Genomic DNA, 20,610 nt, shown 5'->3' on the forward strand with positions numbered 1-20,610 from the left:
TGCCTCAGAGAGTGAGAGAGAAAGTGAGCGGCTGATAACCAGTGCAGGGAATGAAAGAATAGATGTTTCTGGGAAGGTAATGGAGTCAGAGAGGGTAAAGCTAACACGGAAGAAGCTTGAAACAGCTTTGGGTCTCGAAGTCTATTTTACGAGACTCTCAGAGCTGTAGTTCTGTCAGCACCGGCTGATGAACCTGCTGGCCCACCAGCACTTACAGCCCACACCGGAGTGATAGTCATCAACACAGCCAGGTTTTACTGCCGCTCACACACATGCGCAGCTGAAATTATTGGGGAGAATAGGCTTTCCTCATAAAGGAACATTCCATCTCTTTATATGACATGTGTTAAATTTTTAAAGGAAGTGTTATTTGTTTGATCACAGAAGTCATTAGTGAGTTTACCTGCTCTCTCTTCCTATTCTGGCTCATGACAGGGTGGTGAACAGTGATACTCTAAAGGGCTAATCTGTAATGTTTTTGAACATGTGATATAGGGGATGGTGGTGAAGTTACAGGAGACAAGGCTGCCAAGCCAGTAACTGCAGTTTAAGCATGCGTTTAGGCATTTGTAAGTGTCAAACCACTGGATAGATCTGATGAGGGACCGTGTCATATCCACATCTGTAAGCGTGACTCCACTGGTCTATTTTTAAGCAGACCTCAGGAGATCTGCAGCTGTGTTTGTGGAGACCAAAACAGGTATTTGTAAGTCAAAACCATGATGTTTTTCTAACACTAACCAGACCTTAAGCACAGTGTTGTGAACCAAATAAAAGTTTCGACTTACCTGTGGTTTTGCAGAAAGGTTTCTTTTAACTATAATAGACTTTCTCCTGGCTTACGTCTGCTTTTTCCTGTGTCAAGGACGTTCCAATAAAACAAAACCTCCAGCCATCTGGACTTCAGCCCTTTAGCTGTGGGGCAGCCTGATCTGACTGCAGAGCCGTGCCACGGCAGGTAGTCCATCACACTATACACGGCAGGACACCAGGCTGGTTAGCAAGGGCAACACACAGACACTGACATAGATGTACCTTGCTTCTGTATAGTCATCACATCAGTGGTTCTTCTGTGTATTAACGTCATTATCATCAGTCAGTGTTGAAAGTGCTTGAGAGGAGAGCGATGACAGTGTAGTTGAAGCCAACTAGTCTCATTCTTGCTGGTAAAAGGATTATTTGCTGCTCAATAAGGCAGATGCTTTCTTACTCAGCTCCATAAAATCTGGCTGTGGTCACATGCTTCTTCTCTTTTACAATTCCAGTCCTGCACTGACATGATTAAATTTATTATTCAGCAGACAGAACAAAACTTAGACCGAACCATAAAATAGCTTTTATTAGGGAAAATTTGCATCCAGGCGAGTCATTTAATATCTTTTCACTGAGATGACACCATTTACTGAATCATTCAGTGTAATTAATTTTACTTAATGTTGCTAAAAAGTCAAAGTTATTCCATACCGCTTTAATTATTGCATGTTTGCTGATAGATCTGGCCGCACTTATTATCATTCTGCGTTATTCCTTTAAACCAATCACAGTCGTCTTGAGTGGCGCAAGAGCACAAGATGCAGCGATTGTGCCCCTTAAAAATAGATTACTTTTATGTTGTAATGTGTGACCCGTCAACCCTTTTCAAGCCTAGTGAAGGCTTTTGAAGAGGCCAGGTCAAAGCACTCCTGCTGTTTCCCTCACTGGATCGACCTACAAGCTCTGCCCAGTTAAATCAAATTACACTCCACAGATTGAAACAAAGCTGATTTTACACTGCTAACGACTCCACAGATACTTGTGTGTCACTTGTGTGTGACGCAGTTTTTCTGTAAATCAATGTGTTGACTTTGATTGACGATTCAATGCTGTTTGCTTTTCGCTGTTTGCCCCCTAAAATAAATGAATGTTTGAGACGTTTCTGAAGACAGATTGCAGTTGATCCGAGGTGTGGGGTTACATCATCATTCACATGAGCTCAGACGTCACAGACACAGCTAAAAAAGTTAAGAAAAATGGACAACAGTAAGATTTGTTTACCAGCGGAGCAGCTGACAGCATCCTCGATGTTGATTACATTTGAAGCGAACAAGAAACTTTACAGTTTAATGTCTCTTGATAGATGGTGACATTTCTCCTCTGTTCCAGTCAAAACAGTGGGGTCCAATCAGTCACATAGGGGAGACATGATGATTAAAAAACACTTTGTTTTGTTTACAAAGTCTAAGTGCTCCTAAAAAGATCTGAGTAAGATCAGATGAAGCAATATATCAAATACAAACAGTCGAGCATGTTCCGTGATAAGATCTTTACCCAACAAACCTTTAGTCAATCAATTATTGCTACAAGTTACATTAAGTTATATCAAATGGATTGCTATTGTGAGTAAGACCTTACTAACTAATATCCAGGGATACACAATTGGGTCAAGTTTAATGTCTGGCTTAAAGGGGCAATAAAGAATTCCTACTTGAAAACATTCAAAAAATCACTGAAATTATCACCAGAATGTAAATAAATAGCAGTTTTGAAATTATGATGTCTATTGCAGAAATATCTACTGCAGTTAGCATGCTATCCAGCTAGCCACGACCCGTCCTGGTCCAAAGCTCCTGTGCTAGCAGTGTGAACAATAACACTCCCCTGGTCCCTGAGCTCTCAATACGAACCGCTATGCATGGCTAACTGAGCTAACTAGCTAATGGCAGCTACAGTTAGCAGCAGGTAACAGCTACTCTGGTGATATGCTGCCCCCTGTTTAGAGTTAATACGAATGTACAGCCAGCAGGTTATTATTTTTGCATTAACAAAGGGGAAGCAGCTGACCTGATTTTGTCTTAATTTTGTTTTTTTTTAATCCACCTACCATCTTATTAACACATCAATTCTTGTCTGCATACGCAGAGACTCTGGGAAATCCCCTGCCTGTCCGATAAATAGATTGCAACTAGCATGCAACTTCCCAAGATAACCCTCATCACAACTTTTCAATTTTAAATTTCTGTTTGTGTAATAATTAAATAAGATAGGACGGGTAGTAAGTTAATGACTTAGTGAGTTTTATTGGTGTTGATAGGCGGGCAACATGAGTGTGCAATCAGTCTCCTTAACCACATAGCAGGTACTACACAGTGAGGCGTTGAGCTGCTCTGTCAGAGGCTGCACTGCAGGACGTGCTGAGTGATATTGACCGAGACACAGTATGTTCTAACCAGGATCTGACAACAACGATGCTTCTGCAGATGTAGCGACAAGGTTCATCGCAACGCTGGTCATTGATTTTAATCTTACAACGACTGTACAGTCATGGTGCTAGGTCGGCTGTATGCTAACTATTACTATTATTATTGCACACTAACCTTTAAACACATCTTGCAGAGTATGAAACCCTCACATATCACTCTCTCCACATATTGAGCAATATGCATATGTAGCAAATAATCCCCCAGTGTTGAATCTTAACAGAAGAGAATGAGCATATTTCCTAAAATATCAAACTACTCCTTTTGAAACCCACTGAAACATTCATATTTCTTTAAATAATAAAACATTCCCTCTTAACATTCACTGAGAACTTCATATTTTGCTCCACCAAGGTGAGCCGTGTGGCCTTTTTTTGGCTGAAGGTGCATAAATAAAAGAGTCTCATTGGAAGGGAATCATTCCCATATGGCTCCCTCCACACTGATTAATCAGGTTGATTAAAATAGCGTGTGCTCTAACTGGCGTGGCTGTTGTTTGCTATCAAGCGTCCTCAGCTCACATGGATCCATTTAAAGGCCTCTCGGTTGCTCAGCCGAGCTTAATGCTCTGCTTAAACTTTTAACAAGTGACTCTGTGGACATGGAAGCGCTTGTCAATCAGATCGGATTCAGCAGAGAGGGGCCAACAGCTCGCCAGGACGACAGAGAGAGAGTGGAAGAGATTTATTGATAAAAACGTTGTGCACTCGATTCAGTTCAAGGTTATGCAGGTTTGCTTGTCGGCCTTAGTTTGTGTGTTTGTATTTTCCTGTTGATGGTTTCCACGTGTAAGACAGCATGAGGGATGACTGGAGCTGTGGGGGAAGGGCGGCCGGATACTTCTGCCTCTCTTCTGCTTGGCTCCATCTTTCAGATAGCATCTCTAATGCACAAACACACACAAGCCTGCGCACACAAACACACACGGCATCACTGTCACCAGCAGATGGGCGCTGAGCAGCTTCATTAATCCTACTCCAGAAGGATCAGATAATTAGACACCTTAATTGGACTTTAAAGACTTTAATAAGTAAAATGCCACTTTTCGTCTCCAGCACTGTCCCCACTGAAGCTGTTCATGTACTCAGTATCACCAATCAGTTCCACATTTACCAGCGGAGCATGAGAGGAGTGTTGTTTTGTGCTGTAGTTTATTGCTGTTAAAACTCCACTTTAGTAGTAATCAGTTCCCAAAAGGCGATCCATGAGATTAAACTTGGTTTAATTGGATTTATTCAAGTGCCTGTTGTTGCGGGTGTAGGCTTTACATTAATAGAGACCCAGAATTTGGTCGGGCTCGCCTTTCTGCCAATGAGGGCATTGTAACCTTCCATAATAATGAGTAAAAAAATGGAGGTTCACCTCTGGTGATTTATTTGCATGCACCAGAGCAGCGATACAAAGAGGAAAGGTAATAGGCAACCAGAAAACACCAAAAGCTCATTAAACTTTCTTCCCTGCGGGCAGGTGTTAATGCAGGAGAGAAATATACTGCGGGCTCGGAGTGTCAGCTAGTTGCCCCCCCACTGTATTGGCATGGGACCTGAAGGGACCTCATTTTGCTTTCTGAAAATATCACAGCTTCTCTGCATAAACCACCATTAACTGGAACAAACCTGAACAACAGCAAGAGCAAAGGGAACAAGTATACAACAAGAGAACAGAGGTTATTCAGTGTAATGGTGTGACAGAATAATGCTTTTAGACAATGGTATAAATATCATTATCCAACATGTGTGTGGCTGCTGACAAACTGGTAAATACTGACACACCCATATTGTATTTTCAGTGTATTTGTGTATTTTTTTTTTTTGTCATGCATTTCTCACTTTTTGATGAATGAGATCTATTTACTCATACCTGTGATTGATAGTGCTGTCACCTGAGAGGACATGTAAACAGACCTTAGTTAGACAGTGAAGAATAGCATCCCACATGCCTTTCACGTTGCTCCACTTCACGGATCACTCATGTTTACACTCTAGCAGATTGTTTCAGGTATCATACCCTCGGTGCTCTTTCATAACACCATGGTAATTGCAATTAAAAGTTTTGTGTGAGCTGCTGCTCAGGTGATTAGAGCCGGCCAGCTCTGGAGGAGGGAGTCTCTCATCCAGCCAGACCTTCTGGAGGAATAAACACCTGGAGACACCTCAAATTCTGCGCTTACTTTTTGACTTTTGGGATTAAAAAGTAGATTCATCTTCACTCCTGTTTATCAACCTGACTGCAGCTGGAGGATAAATGTTACTTTACTTCATGAAGGTGACGTTACAGAGAGCAGAGGGGGGGGAAAGGAGAAAGAACCAGAGTCTCTGGTGAGTGCTGAGTAGTGTGATTGACCTGAATCACAAACACAAATACACATTCTCTGCGTGTCTTTGCTGCGTGTCTTTGCTTGCTAGCTCACGTCCGTCTCCCAGAAATTATAGCGACAGATGGTTTCAGACATTTTATATGTAGAATTCTTGCATGTTATTATCTTTAAATCAATTGATTTTACCCATCAAGTAGTCTTTTCATCCCTGGATTGGACACTAATTCCATTTATTTTATAAAATCTCTACTTATTTATTTGTTACAACTGTATCTGAAGTGATGTTGGTATACAGCTCAATTATTGTGACAGTCAGCTGCTTTGAACAGCTGACATCATGTCAGATTTCTACATTGCAGTATGCCAGCTAGTTTAGAGGCATACTGTAGTGTGACACATCGTTCATAAAGTAAATACTCCAGCCAGCATAAATCCAGCTGTGCTCACAGGCCCTCGTTTGTGTGCCCAAAGAGTTTTGATTTGAATCCAGCTGACATCTGCTGTGTCCTGAGGTGAAAACCAAGCTCATGCGGCTGTTCAGTATAAATTAGCCGCAGTGGCCCGCTTATACAAATGTTATTGCTCATTTTTCTTTTCTGCACTAATTAGCAGTGAGGTTAATAGATACCAGACCACACTATTATACACACAAACCTGCACACAAACAACTCCCCTATGCTTCAGAGCCATGAACCTTTGTCTTTCTTGTTATTATTAATTGGAAACTCACTGTATCATGTTAGCATGGCCACAAGATCTGACTCAGTTAATTGTGATTACAGTGTCTTACACTGGTGTCCACTTCTGCTCCAAAATCAATATACAGTTTACTGTGGCAGGAGCAGAAAATGTGCTGACAAGAGTTTGGCAAATGTAGGTATTTGTTAATGATGTGTGTAATCAGACAATCACTCACTGTTGACATTACTGATGATGGTGAACAAAGGGAGTCTGGGAGATGATTAGTGCATGTGATCATGCAGGTAATCACCAGGTACAAGGTTTGTGTCGAGCAATCTTTCTGTAAATACAGTTTTCAAGCAAATATGAATCTATACTCTATACGCTACCAATCATTAATTATTTAAATTTACATTTAGTTAAAAATGGTTGATTACCAAGTAACATAATATATAAAGTACCTCTGCATTGTTTCAAATATACATAAATACAGTATAGATGTCCATTTAGATTTTACCATGATCACATTCCCAGTTCTGACTGGTCAGAAGGTTAACTTTAACTAAACCGACACCGATGACTTACAGGCTCTAAACTGATACACCAGTAATAAACTGTACTGTAGATAAAGACAGCAACAGTGAGGCTAAATGAAACACCTTGGTGCTGAAAAGGGACACAATTGAATTAATGTTAAATATGTTTGATATCTGCAAGAATCTGGACATCCAGATCATCTACTGGTAGCGTGAGGAAAGAGGACTTAAAACTGATGATGTGAACATAGCGACAGAGAAGCTGGTGGCATGAGTCTGAAGGACAGCTGCAGAGGAAATGAGAGAGGACCAGGGAGGAAATGAGACTGAAGCCAGAAACACAGACAATAAAGAGATGTGAAAAAAAATGTCATAGCTAAGGTGAGAGCGAGAGACAAAGGCACAATGTCTGTGTGTCCGGGACAAAGGGAGGACGGAGACAGAGTGACGTCATCTATGCTGGAAAGACATAATAAAGCAGCTGTATCTGAGCTCTGTGTTACAGTAACATATAGAGTGTGTATCATGTTGTTGTAGCTCTTCATAGAAGCTGATTATTAATACTGAATGAGATAATCAAATGCAAATCTCCATGTTTTATGGCTTCAGCATTCCATGAAATAGAAATCATTAAGTCTACATCAATAAAATGTCTGAAACGACTGTTAATGTCAATCATTAGTTCAGACTGCCTCTTTAAACTGCGTCTTCAGTCTGAACAACAGTCTAAAAATACACAGAGAATCAAAAACAAAAACTCTTCAGGGCAGGAAACTGAAACTGGAGAATGTTTTTGCAGGTGAAACTGAAAATAAATGCACAGTTTGTTCAGTTCATCCCCTCACTGCTTCATGTTTGCTTTAACGCTGTTGGTCTTTTCCTCATGTTGAGTTATCTGACTCTGAAAGATTCTTATCAGCTTCAAATATGGATGTATTGCTTTTTTTCCGAATAACCAAGACCATTTGAAAAACAAAATGTATTGGATGTGAATATCATGCAGTCAAGGTTATTATTGATACAGTATAGATACATGTAGAACTTAGGTTTGCCAAAAACAAAATACATTTTACTACAGCTGTGGAGGATTAAATAGCTCATTCAGACATCTGTGAGGTGTTTTAGTAAAACTGACAGGAACAGCCTGATTATGGAAGACCGAGACATTTTCCATTAAATCCATCATAAATAATCTTAAAAATAAATGTAGCCATTTGAACTCCTAATGTGTCCATTTTTAAATGTATTTACATATTTATTTCTGCATTTTTTTGCCCTTTGCATTTTGAATTTATTAATGTATGCATTTCTGTTTAATTATGCAAATGCACATTTTACTAAGCTAGCTTCTTCATAGCATTAGCATAGTATTAAGGGGTAAATATCAATATTACATATCAATGTTTGTGTCACATTTTATATGTTAGTTAATGGCTACATTTATTTTCAATATTTTTTTGCCGCATTTAATTGAATATTAATTGAATTATTGAGTGGCAGAGGCAAAGGCAGTTGTATGTGTCTTCTGCTCCAAACAAGCCAGGATGGGGGCAAAATTCAATGACAGAGGCAAAAATATTTTCTCTCAGTCAACCTGGTTTGTCATGTAAACAGGGTGAATGCATTACGGGGAGTGGTCAGTGAAGGCAGTTATGTCAACAACTCAAACAGACAAAAATAATGGAGATTAAAAAAAAGATGAAGGGCTACAAGTTACTGTAGTTGTAGTCTAACTGCACGAACAATATTGCCTTCACTCATTTGCATGTAAAACATAGAGACAGGGATTTGAATTGAACTTCAAAGGACACATCATCCACGGCTGACAAAAATTGCAGCGTATTTGTGTTTGGGCTTCTGTGTTTTTGTTCCTAAGGGCTCTAAATGCTTGACAAGGACACTTTCTTGTTGGAGAAACCGGCCTCGGGACTCTGCTACCAGCCCATTGCAAAACTGTCATTTTGTCATGGTGTGGAGGTGGACTGGTTTTAGAGTGGGTGAGAGGAGCTGATTGGCCATTATTGAAGCAAATCTCAACTCCACCTGCTCGTGATGCATTGCACTTTCTGACAATGTCCTCCTCCAGTTCCTGTTCCTGACAGCTAAACATGCAGGTTGCTTTTGCAAAGTTTTAGAAAGTGTCGTGTTGATGATTTTACATCTGCTTTAGTAAAAGAAGTGGAAGAGAAGTTCATAAACAGTGTGTGTCCTTATAGAGGAGAGAACATGAGGAATGAAGGAACTGTAAAAGAGCTGCAGAGGTCAACTTCCCTGTGACATGCTGCACTCGCATTGTATTCCAGGATATTTTTTTGTTTTATTTTAATTGGGTTCAGGGTCAAATAGTTCATACTGGATCCAGTTAAGGAGAAACTATTCCAGTTGATGTCAATAAGGTCTAAAGGTCAGGTGACGCTCACATTTAAAATGGCAACATTCTGCAGCAAACTCAGTTCATCCCACAGGAGTCCCTGCGTCACAGGGGTGAAGTAAATCCATGTGAATGTTTTGTCAAGTTAAAGGTTGCTGAACTTTGTCCTGCAAAATTACAGTGTAGGCGTCGACCAATAGCAAGCTGTCTCGACAATGATGAACATTAAAGAAAAGAACAGTCAGAGAGGCTGAAATAGAGAATGTCATTGTAGCCTATTAGCCATTCTGCACCATCCACTTGATCAAACATCCTCGGCTGCATTGTTGCTATGTAGTCAAAATGACTGCAGCACCTCCACCCTCATATGTCCCACATTGGTGTATCTGATATCATTGTGTTGGTGGTGTTCCCAGGACATCATAACTAATGTTGCTGCAGGAACATCTTCCACCTGTAGAGAATGGTGTCGTGGCTGAATGGATGAGAGTTTCATATCCACTAAGTTCACTTACTATATTATTATGTTTTCATTTCTTTCCAGTTTTCTGTCACAGTTTGGTCAGGGTTAGGGAAGAAAAATACTTGGTGAAGTTTAGAAAAACATGTTTTGGGTTAGAATAGAGCCTTTCATAACGTTAAACACGTGTTTGCAATGACAAGCTATGAAATAAAAAAACCTGACTGGTCATTTGCATCGATGGTGCTCAAGAGAACATTAATTATGATGTTCCAGGAACATGAAACACCACAGTGGATGCACAGATGCACATCCCATATTAGTTAGAAAGTAAGCATGCAGCCTTATTTCACATGAACCTCAATGAGAATTTATAGTTTTCCATTTCCCTAAATTATAAGTTGCTCAGACCTCAAAAGCCATTTCAAAGGTTTATGCCTTTTTTCCGCCACCACTCTAAAATAGGAGCAGCCCTTATTTATTTTCAGTTTACTCTGATGGAGACTGGAAAGGGCTTCAATAATGGCATGTCAGTGGCTTCAGTGCTGTCTTTGGCGTCAGAACAAACGTGCCAGGAATGACTCATGACAAGCTGGCCTGTTGTAAAGGAAGCTGCAGTTCAACTGAGATCACCCTGCAGCTTGTCTGTGACTGAAATCAGCTTGATAATCTGCATTAATACAGCTTAATGACTTCAAGATAAAGAATTATTCTTAAACTCATGGTCTCTTTAAAGCAAGTTTGATTTTAAGTTGAGCACCCCACACTCCTAATGTGCTATATTAAATCAATACCTCTTTAGGTCTTAGTGCAATGCACTGCCAGGCACCACGTAATGTATTTGGACCATTATAATGCTATTAGGAGTCTGTCTGTGCTCTTATATGATTAACTGAAAAGTCTTGACTCACTGGGGGTTCTTAAAGGGAAGGGATGGCTAACGCTGCCCTATGACAGAGGTTCAGAGCATATGATTTGTGGCAGCCTGCAAACCTTTCATCATCAAGTTTCTAACTACTGACCAGGACGAGCCATAAATTACATAATTCCTCCCTAGAAGTCTCAGGAAATCACTTCTTTTTCCCGCTCAGGAGCTTTATAGCCCCAGCCCTCCACGTACTCGGCTATGAGAGACCTTAATCTAAACAGCCGAAGCCCTCGAGCGAGCTCTGTCAACTTATTATCTCGCCGCGCCATCTGTGTCAAAGACAAGGAGAATGTCCGCTGCCATCCTCAGGCTGTAGCTACAGACTCATTACAGCTAACATGTACACTGTATGTTTACAGTAGGTGATTAGAGGAGCATGGCTGCCGAGGTACACTCAGATGCTCCTTATCATGCACACTCCGGAAGAAGGACAGCCAGACAGCACTTATGATGATGTCAGCCACGAGGAACTCCGACAAAAAAAGTCTTCTCTCATTCCCAGATGTCCACTAGATCCATTTCAGTAGCATATTGAGTCCAAAACACAGTATTTCACTGATTCAAAGGTGACAAAATGGCAACAAACCTGCAAATTGCGGATGCTTTTTCTTGCTTTTATTTGTCAAAAGACTCCATTACACCTCTACACCAGAGATCCTAATATGGCAGCCTCTTCTTTCTCCTCTCTCCTGAGCCGCTAACACGCCAGGATGATTGATTGTAATTGATTGATTGTAAGCATTGAGATTTCAAATCGAGCAATATATAGTATATTTCGGTTTCTAAAGCCATAGACTTGGAATTTATACAAGTTTATGTAGTTGTATGCGTTTTGCTCTCTGAATAGGCTATTTTTCTGCCTAAACACTTGTTTTTGACTATTTTATATGCATAGAGTTAGTGCAAATAAGGAAATAAAGAACTATGATGAGTTGTTGCCTATTACTCTCAGGCAGGGGTATTTTGAGGTCCCAAAATGGCATTTTTTGTCAGGCGCCTGAATATTTCTTTAAGAATACATGTTTTAAGAGTTAATTTTCAGTGATACTGTTCGAGCTAATAGGGTCAGTTAGAGGTCACCTGCAGGCTTATTTTGTTGCATTAAAACATTTAGGCTAGAAAAATGAATGAATAATTCAGTGTGTTCAAACTCCAGTAGATTAATACCGTGCCTGTACTCCCAATGGTTCGACAACAGCTTTGGATTTACTTTGGGCGAGACTGGGATCTGCATTTTAGGATAATTTTACAGAAATTTCCAGGAACAGCATTTCAAAACATATTTTTACAACATGGTACATGATACTCCGCTCATTATAGCAACAGACAGATGGATGATGTGTGATGAGGCATGATGTGCACAAGCTCTCCTGTCGTTCTCAGCGCTCCCTGTGGTTAGATTAAACCTGTTTGCAGACATTTAGGAGAGAAGACAGAGGCGAGATGATCAGGTGAGTCATGAGAACGCAGTAAATGAACAGTGGAGAGCAAACTGCAGCAATCTGTCATGACTCTTAATTACCCCCACAGTGGGAAAGGCAGGTTCACCCTTCAACCCGACCTTGCACCCTGATTGTTCTAACACATGAACACATCGTGCTCACTTTGTGTGTTCGCTTGTTCTTTTCCCTCCAGTTTCTCTTTTCTCTTACAACTAATCACTGCTCCGCCGGAGTAACCACAGAGTCCCAGTTCCCATAGTAACTATAATATGCAAGCGTTCACACTATAAAAAGTGTCCCTGGTCACCCACCCACCTCATTTTATGGAGAATGTTGCCTTTCATGGTGCTGTGACAGAGATCAGATTTCACATGGAATTCCTCGTGTGATCTTCAGAAATTACATGGAAATGTTTTCACAGTGGAGGACGCTGAAAGGGGAAAACCCGCTGGGCTTAGAACCAGGGAGCTTCAACCATTAAACTAAGATGACCAAACTTTGTCAGCCTTCACTTTCTCCTTTTTGGAAGTTGAAGTTTGGAAGTGCAGAAGTTAAGAACTCGCTTTCAGTTTCAAATTAACATTTAGTGTTCTTTTTTATTTTTATTATTATTATTTTTAATCTATCAAACAAATCATCTGTTGTCCCGCGTATGAAGAGGTGTCCTCACATGATTGGTGTGGATGACAAAGTGTATTTACATCAGTCATTATGTCTTTAATTGCATCTTCACATTCACACACTGAGAGCACAACCTCTGGTCTAATTGCACATAGATGGAGTGGATGTTTGTTTACTGGAGGCCTGGCTGTTGGGCGACTGTAATGTGTTTATTTGTGTCCAACCAACCTGTGTTTATATCTCTACCAGAAGCACTGTAACTCATTAAATGTGGTTCTGTCCTCTGTTGATCACTGTGTCTGAAATGGCATCAAATTGCGGCCAAAGTGTAAACTATAAACTACTACTATACAATATATATACATTATAAGTTGTGAAACATCCTTTGTTAGTGCTGGTTGATTTGGCATTTTCCACAGATACTCCAGTTGTTCCACCGTTACCTTGGGGTACCGACCAGGGGAAAACAATGCCTTTGTTTTGTGATTCGGCCTTCATTTTTCCAAGAAAAAAATCCAGTCCCTTAGCAGGCCGGATTGCATAATGAAAGCGAGGCATCCATTATGTTGTGCAAACAGTATTTCTCATTTTTCAATGAGAAGTAGAAGCAAAAAAGTGGCCTATTGGCAGTTTAAGGAGCTACTTTGTCAGAAACACAAGGAAGGAGCAGCTGATGTATACTTTTACAGTGCAGCCAAACACATTTTTGTTGTTTTAATAAAGAAATCAGTCAACAATAACTGCAACCGGGACCTGATTTCATGGTGTGCACAGTATAAGCAGTCTCCGCACAGGACAAGGTAAAGCAGATACCTTGCAGATCAGCCTGTTGCTAACAGCTCTTCCTCTTAAAGTTCACTTTTTTTAATTTATTTTTTAAAATAAATATAGAGGTAATTAAAGAATGTAAATACGTTGAATGGCTATTGCTGAATAATGCCTAACTAATGATAAATAGCTTTGAAAATGTGGTTTGAGATCATGAAACACCTTCAGGTTTACAGCTGTAACATACCGTGTGTTTTATACCACGCTGTTTAAGAAGGTTTTGTAAATGTAGGCGTCTGTGTAGCTTGTGGAGTTGCAGCTAGTTTTACAAACTGCTGTTTGTCATAAAATGACAAGATTTTATTTGCAGCAAAATTGCTTTTGATTTTCCCTCCTGGAGGGCTTGAAACTGGCTCGATGTCTATCTGCCTACACTACCAGCGATACTTGCACTTCATTCACAGGGCTATTGTTGAGAAATGGATACTTTGAGATGCTGCCTGTTCCTCTGTCTACGCTCACTCACAGTCCGTCAATTTAACTGTGCTGTGTTTCACTGTGCCAATAACCCATGAAACAGACTGTTGAATCCCTGCAGTAATAAGTGCAACAAAAAGCCATGGCTGTTCTGCTTCCCTGTCAAAGGGTCAGAAAATTGCACAACAAGCGTTCACGGAGGTCTCAGCTCTGTCATTGCAGTGTGCAGAGTAGTGTCTTACCACTCAGTGAGAGCCTGCAGAGGATTATTGTTAAACAAACTCAGCTCTCTGCGTCCCACTTGCAGGTGTTTAATGACGGCTTATGGTTCCTTGAGGGAACAGCCTGTTATCCCTAATTAAACTCTGCCACTGAATGCACATTTCATTCAGCCTGAAATCGATTTTGCATATTATTTTCAAGGAAGAACATTAAGTCAAGAGGGTTTGAAGTGGAGGTGAGCAGTAGATATTTGTGTAAAGCAGGTCAGTTGTTTTTCCTCTGCTGCATTCCTGACGTTCTATTAAGGGATTTTGGTGTCAGAGAACAGAAAGAAGACTTTTGTTTGAACATCAAGTAGAATAACAGCAACATCCAGTTTCTCGTGACCTCTTTCTGCAAAAATAATTTTCAGTGGGCAGTTTTTTCAAAACTTTACAATAAGGTACACTAAAATGTGAGTAGTTACTGAGGAGCGAGTGTGGAAAGAATCAGGAATGACTTGATAGTTAATAAATTGTTAATGAGAAATTCCTCAATAACTGAGTTGAGGATTTATTGTAGATAATGATGAGTTACTGGAGAACAGACTGCGAGATACTTCATTATTAAATCATTAGGTAATGATTAGTTCATAAATATCTGTGGATCGATATACTGACCACTTTCTTCATGAGTTGTTCCTGATTAACTATCAACCACACACTGATTATCATGAACTAGTGATGACTCATTAATTATTATTACTGAATCATTAGTTATTGTTTTTGTGTACCTCAAGTAAAGTGAGACATTATACTGAGTAGTTAACCAATAGACTCCATAAATACTTATTACTTATTCATTAGTTACTAGTTGATAGGTAGTCAGGAACAACTCATGAAGAAAGTGGTCAGTGTATCCATTCACAGATATCTATGAACTAAACATTACCTAACGTAGTATCTCCCACCCTGTTCTCCAGTAACTCATCACTATCTGCTACATAGTCCTCGAATTAGTTATTAAGGAATTACTCATTAATGATTCATCAACCATCAAGCTGTTGCTGCACTTTACCACAAAGCCAGCACGAGGATAGAATACTGTGCAAACTGTGCCTGTTGTTGTCATTGAAAAAAATGTCATGTCATGAACCCATTTGGAGGAAGAAGCCACAACATGTATCAATCACCAATATTATCTTTATGAAATATATTGAATAGAAAGTAGTAGTAATACTAGCTACTTCTCCTATGTGGAAATCATTTCTACACTACGCTGCAGGAAATGGATTCATATTTACAGTCATTCAATATTCGTTATGAAAAACAGGGCTGGGGTAATGTGGAAAGTTACAAGAGGCAAATTAATTGATAAATGGCTCCAGCTTTTCTTTTCCACGTAAAGGTAACTTGATTGTAACATTACACCTCTCATCCTTCACTGCTGCCAGTATCACATTTTTTATAGTCCGTCTGCCCCACTAAGTTGGCATCCGAATGCAGGACCAGAGCAGGTGGCCGCTGCGTTGATGAAAACCAAACAGCCGATGGAGCGGGTCGATGGCAGAGGGAGGCCAGGAGCAGCTGCAGCAAATCTTTTTTGCTTAATCATGCGGCCGGTGGAGAATTTATCAGCAGGTTGCCACATCGAGATCCAAGTCCTTGACCTCTCAGCTGGTCGTCATGTGTGCACATTACTGCTGCAAAATGATTGAAGTCGACGCTGATTGTAAATGTCGTCAGGAGTTATTGGGGAAAACTGTTTGTTCTTGTTATACAGAATGATTTACTGTTTAAGTGTGAATTGCTGTATGTCATCTTTAAGAGTCTGTATTAAAAATGTTGGTTTGGTGGATGTCAGTTACACATGTTTTGAAGCCAAAATACTCACAGTATAAAGGGCCCCAATTTTCACTTACCTCAGGGTTCATTTGTGACCAGGATGAATGATGTGTATTACTGTAATAGCTTATAAAGTAGCTTCCCACAGAGGGAGTGTCAACTGCACGCACATAGAGCCTCGTTGTTCACAAACGGCTGGATGTTAAAACCAGGGAAATGCAGCATGTAATCTAATATGAGCAAAGCTATTTAGGATATTATATGAGCTGCCATGGTGAGGTCCCTGTTGAGATTTTGAGTCATAAAACCAAAGCCCTTTTCCACCCTGCAATCAACAGTGAGTGTGAAGGTTTAACTACTGAGGGAAAAGCCTCAGGCCTGTGGTCCCCAGGACACTCCCAGAGCGGAGAGCGAAGGAAGCCAAGCATTAAAAAGAAAGAAAATAATGAAATAACAGCGATCTGTGCTATTTTTTATGGATTGACATTTTGTATTCCTCTGTGTGAGATTGGCACAGCTAGTTGAGAAGGTGAAGTATGGGGTATTATTTGATCGTGAGTTCATTCCTCAGACAATGACGCTGCTGGGATGCTCATTACCACACACTGTGCTGGAGACCTAAATGTGTCCTGAGCCCAGATGTGATTCTCCTATTGGTCACTGCAGGAAATCTTCAGCGCTGAAGGAGCTGATTGACTACTGAGCTATTGATTTGTACGCCGCCCTGCAGTGAGCAGTGAGGGCTGACGGCCCTTCTCTTGCTCTGCTCTGTTGTGTGAGGTGAATGATACTGAGCAGCAAATACAGAGGTCTTGTTTGAAGGGCATTGGTTCAGACAGCTCAGGGTGTAACAGTAGCGCAAGCTCAGTGAATAATTGATAACAAGGTTTCACTGTGACTTTGATCCTCTGCCAGTTGCATAATGTCAAACTATTTGGGAATAGTGTGATTTTCATTGAAGTGTGGTAGTACCATCCAACACTTAAAAGGGAAGTGTACCACTTTTACCTGTCAAGTTTTGTTTCGCCTACATGTCTTGGCAAATACTGCTGCATATGTGCAAAAGTTGTGTAAAGGGTGAAGATTAAAAGTTTAAAAATGAAAAAAACAATGGGGGTGTGTGGTTAGGAAGAAGCTAACCACGTCTCATCCTTATCTCTGCTTGAGGCTAGCAGCTCCAGGCTATATTAGCTGCTACTAGCACAACACATAGCTTAAGTTATGTTATGTATGTTATGTAGTTGTTAGGTAGTAAATTACTCACCATTGACTTTTGGTTTTATACAGACCAACCGTCTTCTGGGTTACCTAACAGCCAACCCCAGACTTCCTTTATTCTACTCTATATTACTTTGCCTGACTTCCTCCTTTGCTGCTGTATTAACTACTACAGCCACTAGAGGTCGCTGCCAAATAAGAAACCTAAATAGGTTGGGTGATAGTTGTTTCTTGTTTCTGTAAGGATGGGCTGTTTTTATTAATTCAAGATTCTACATTAACTCAAAGTGACCAAAAAGTTGTTTTTGTTTTGAACATTCATTTTATAGTTTGGCTAAAGCAGACAAATGTTGTTCCCTACTTAAATTTTTATGTGAAACGTCTCATGATCATTAATATTAATCCAACAATTGTCTGTGTGTACTTCCCTTGATGTATAGTTCTTACTACTTCCCATACTGGAATCAGGAGGCATTTGTTTTGTGACCTTTAGAAAAATTAGTCAAGGGTATCAGTTCTCCGGTGCTTGGCTGGAACACACAGCATTAATCTACAACATAACCCTCACCGCTATAATTCACACAAATCAAATGCTTTTCAGCCCTTAAGAAAGCAGCCCAGTGTCCTCGTAAACAGGAGCAAGACAAATAGCTGGTTTTAGTTTGTTCAAGGTCGCCCCTCCTGTCTGTGCTCAGACAACGCTGAGAGGAACATCTTACACCTGTGCCAGCCAGCAGTCCAGCACAGAGGGCCCGGCAGCTACAACAACAAGCACACACTGATTGGAGAGAGACAGACATTAAATTAATGGGCTACAGCTAATTGGGTTTGATTAAATAAGATCATTAAAGTGAATCTGTGGAATTAGCCACAGTGGCCTTCGTTAGCTGAAGACTAACTGTGGTCTGTAAGACACAAACAAATCGCTGATGTAGAGTAAGAGACACGGTGACTTGTCACATGTACAGATTTGTATAGATTCACAAATTGGTGTCAGGTATATGTCTTCCTTAGATTTTAGCTGCAGTCTGTATAACTTTCATTGAGTTCTTTGATGTGTATATACACATAGAAATACTGTATATTGGCAATACACAGGGTTTTTTAAATAAAAAAGTTAAGTTTTGTAACTCTCTTTAGTTTTTTCCCCCCTTTGCACTTATCTTTGCCTGCCATATGTTATTTGCATTTTGGACTTTTTAATGATATCAGCTCATAATTAAAGCTTGTTATTTGTTGTTCAGCTGTTTGGGTCTTTTTTGATGAACCGTGTCAAGAGCGGAGACGACAACATGGACTTCTGGTTGGGGGCTCATTCATCTCAGGCCACAAGATATTTTGAGAAAAAATGACAAAATTGGCAGCTGTGGAGTGTAAAATCTGTCACTCATAATCTAATCATGATGACAAGCTCCATAATGGAAATTAATATCTTACAACTGCTGCCCCTGCTGTTTAAATTGTTCCCCACCTGTCAAACTATGTGTGTGTCTGCACACTTTTGATGCACTACAGTGCTCGACTATATACAGTATATGGAAAACTGCACTGTGCATTTGTTTTATCATTGCAGTGATGAATGACCTAGTCCACATGCCAGACTTTCAAATGATGCCTGAAGAAAATCACCACTCATCAACAGCAGAGCAAAGCAGACCAAATGTCTTCTCGTTTTCTCTGAAGGCTGAATCAATTTTTTTTCCCAGCATGCAGTGCTGTGCGTACTCACATTAATTCTCAGTGAGAGTGAACTGCACGAGGCTTCACTGATGATCACAGGTGTGCAGGTACTGTAATTAGCGCAGGTCTGGCTGTCTTCCAGGTGCGTCCCATGCTGGCTATCAAGTCATTAACCCAGCACGCTCCACCTGGGCTGCTCTCCCATGCTGTATATATTACTGCTGCTGAGAGGACAGGCCGCATTAGATAACTATTACAGCCCCTGCTGTGATGCAAACTAGTGGTCAATATCAAGATGTTCGGTTTGGGAAGTTGGTTTGACAGAAAATACTATGCGACCATTTGACCCTCAAAGAGCAGCTCCCTCACTAGAGGAAATGACTGGGGAATGCACAGTGCATAGCTCTGGGAACAGTCATCCCTGACACAGAAGGATTCCTGACCGAGCCCAGGCCTGGAATGTTTGTAAGCTGCAGTGATTCCCAACTCATCAGATGTAAGCTGAGGAATTCCCATTCATTTATATAATGGATTAAAAAAAAAAAACACTAAAATAAAACCTCCTGCATAAATCATGTTTTGGTACAGTGGACACAGGCCAAACAGTGATTTTAAAAAAAAAACTGGCAAGAGATACAGTTTGTACTAGATCCAATATATATTTAGAGCAGTTTATTTTGGTCTCTACAGCAAATGGATACCAAAACAGGAAGGATTTGTTTTTTTGGGAGATACAGTTGTTCACTTTCTTGCTGAGAATTACATTTACACAACTACGTCTCTTCAATATGGAGCAATAACCACCAGCCAGATAGCTTAGCTTAGCGCAAATAGGGTGAAATAGTTGACCTATGAAAAAGGTAAACACTGAATATGTGAATAAGCAAAATACAGCGTGTTAGTTGTAAAGCTGGTAGATGGACTTTGCTGCTGTTTGAAGTTTTTTTATGCTAAGCTAACCAGTTGCTGGCTGTAGCTTCATATTTAATGGAGATGAATGAGGCTGGTATTGAAATTCTCATCTACCTCTTAAGCAGAAAGCAAATAAGTCTTAATATAGTATGACTACTGGACTTTAAACACCCTGATGGGAGGGCCAGGACAGAGAGGAGCTTTGTCATTACACAAAGTTTAAACACACCAGGTCGTCTTTCTGCCCAAATGATCCCATCCATCAGGGGATCAGCGTGTGCAGTTTAATGATTATGTCTTTAAAATGTCTCACAGTAACACTCACTTAATAGCAGCGTATCCATGACAGCAGGGGGGTCCACAGACACTCACTGTTAGTGATGAGTTCAGGCTTTCTCCTGGTGTTCTGTATAGAAAATACAAGATGATTGTATTTTGAAGGTCACAGCAGAAGCTTCAAACCAGAGGCTGGTGCACATTCTCAATATATTACTGCTGATTATAATGATAACTGAGGGGCTAAAGTAGCTTTAACAGACATAGGAAGGTGCATGCAAACATTCGCCTACATAAATTTGATTATACCAACTCAATTACCAGGACAAATGTCGGCAATGTATGTTTCTGCAAAACCACTGATATGATGAAACTTGACATTTCTTGATGTTGCAACTGCTTACGCTCTGGTTGGGTTGACACAAGCAGAATTGGAGAGGCCCCACGATCTCATTAAAACATTTTTGATGCCACTGACATGGCTGGACGCGTTCCAAGGTCTCATTAAAAACACCGGTTTTTGTCACCACAAATGCAGGTGGACATGTCCCTTAATCTCCTTCATGGTCTTGTTGGTGGTCTTGTCGGAAACGCCCAGTAGAGATGTCCAGAGCTTGTGTTAAAGACACGGCTGGACATGTC

Source organism: Pagrus pagrus, assembly GCF_965226575.1.
Source record: "Pagrus pagrus genome assembly, chromosome: 10".
Classification (NCBI taxonomy): domain Eukaryota; kingdom Metazoa; phylum Chordata; class Actinopteri; order Spariformes; family Sparidae; genus Pagrus; species Pagrus pagrus.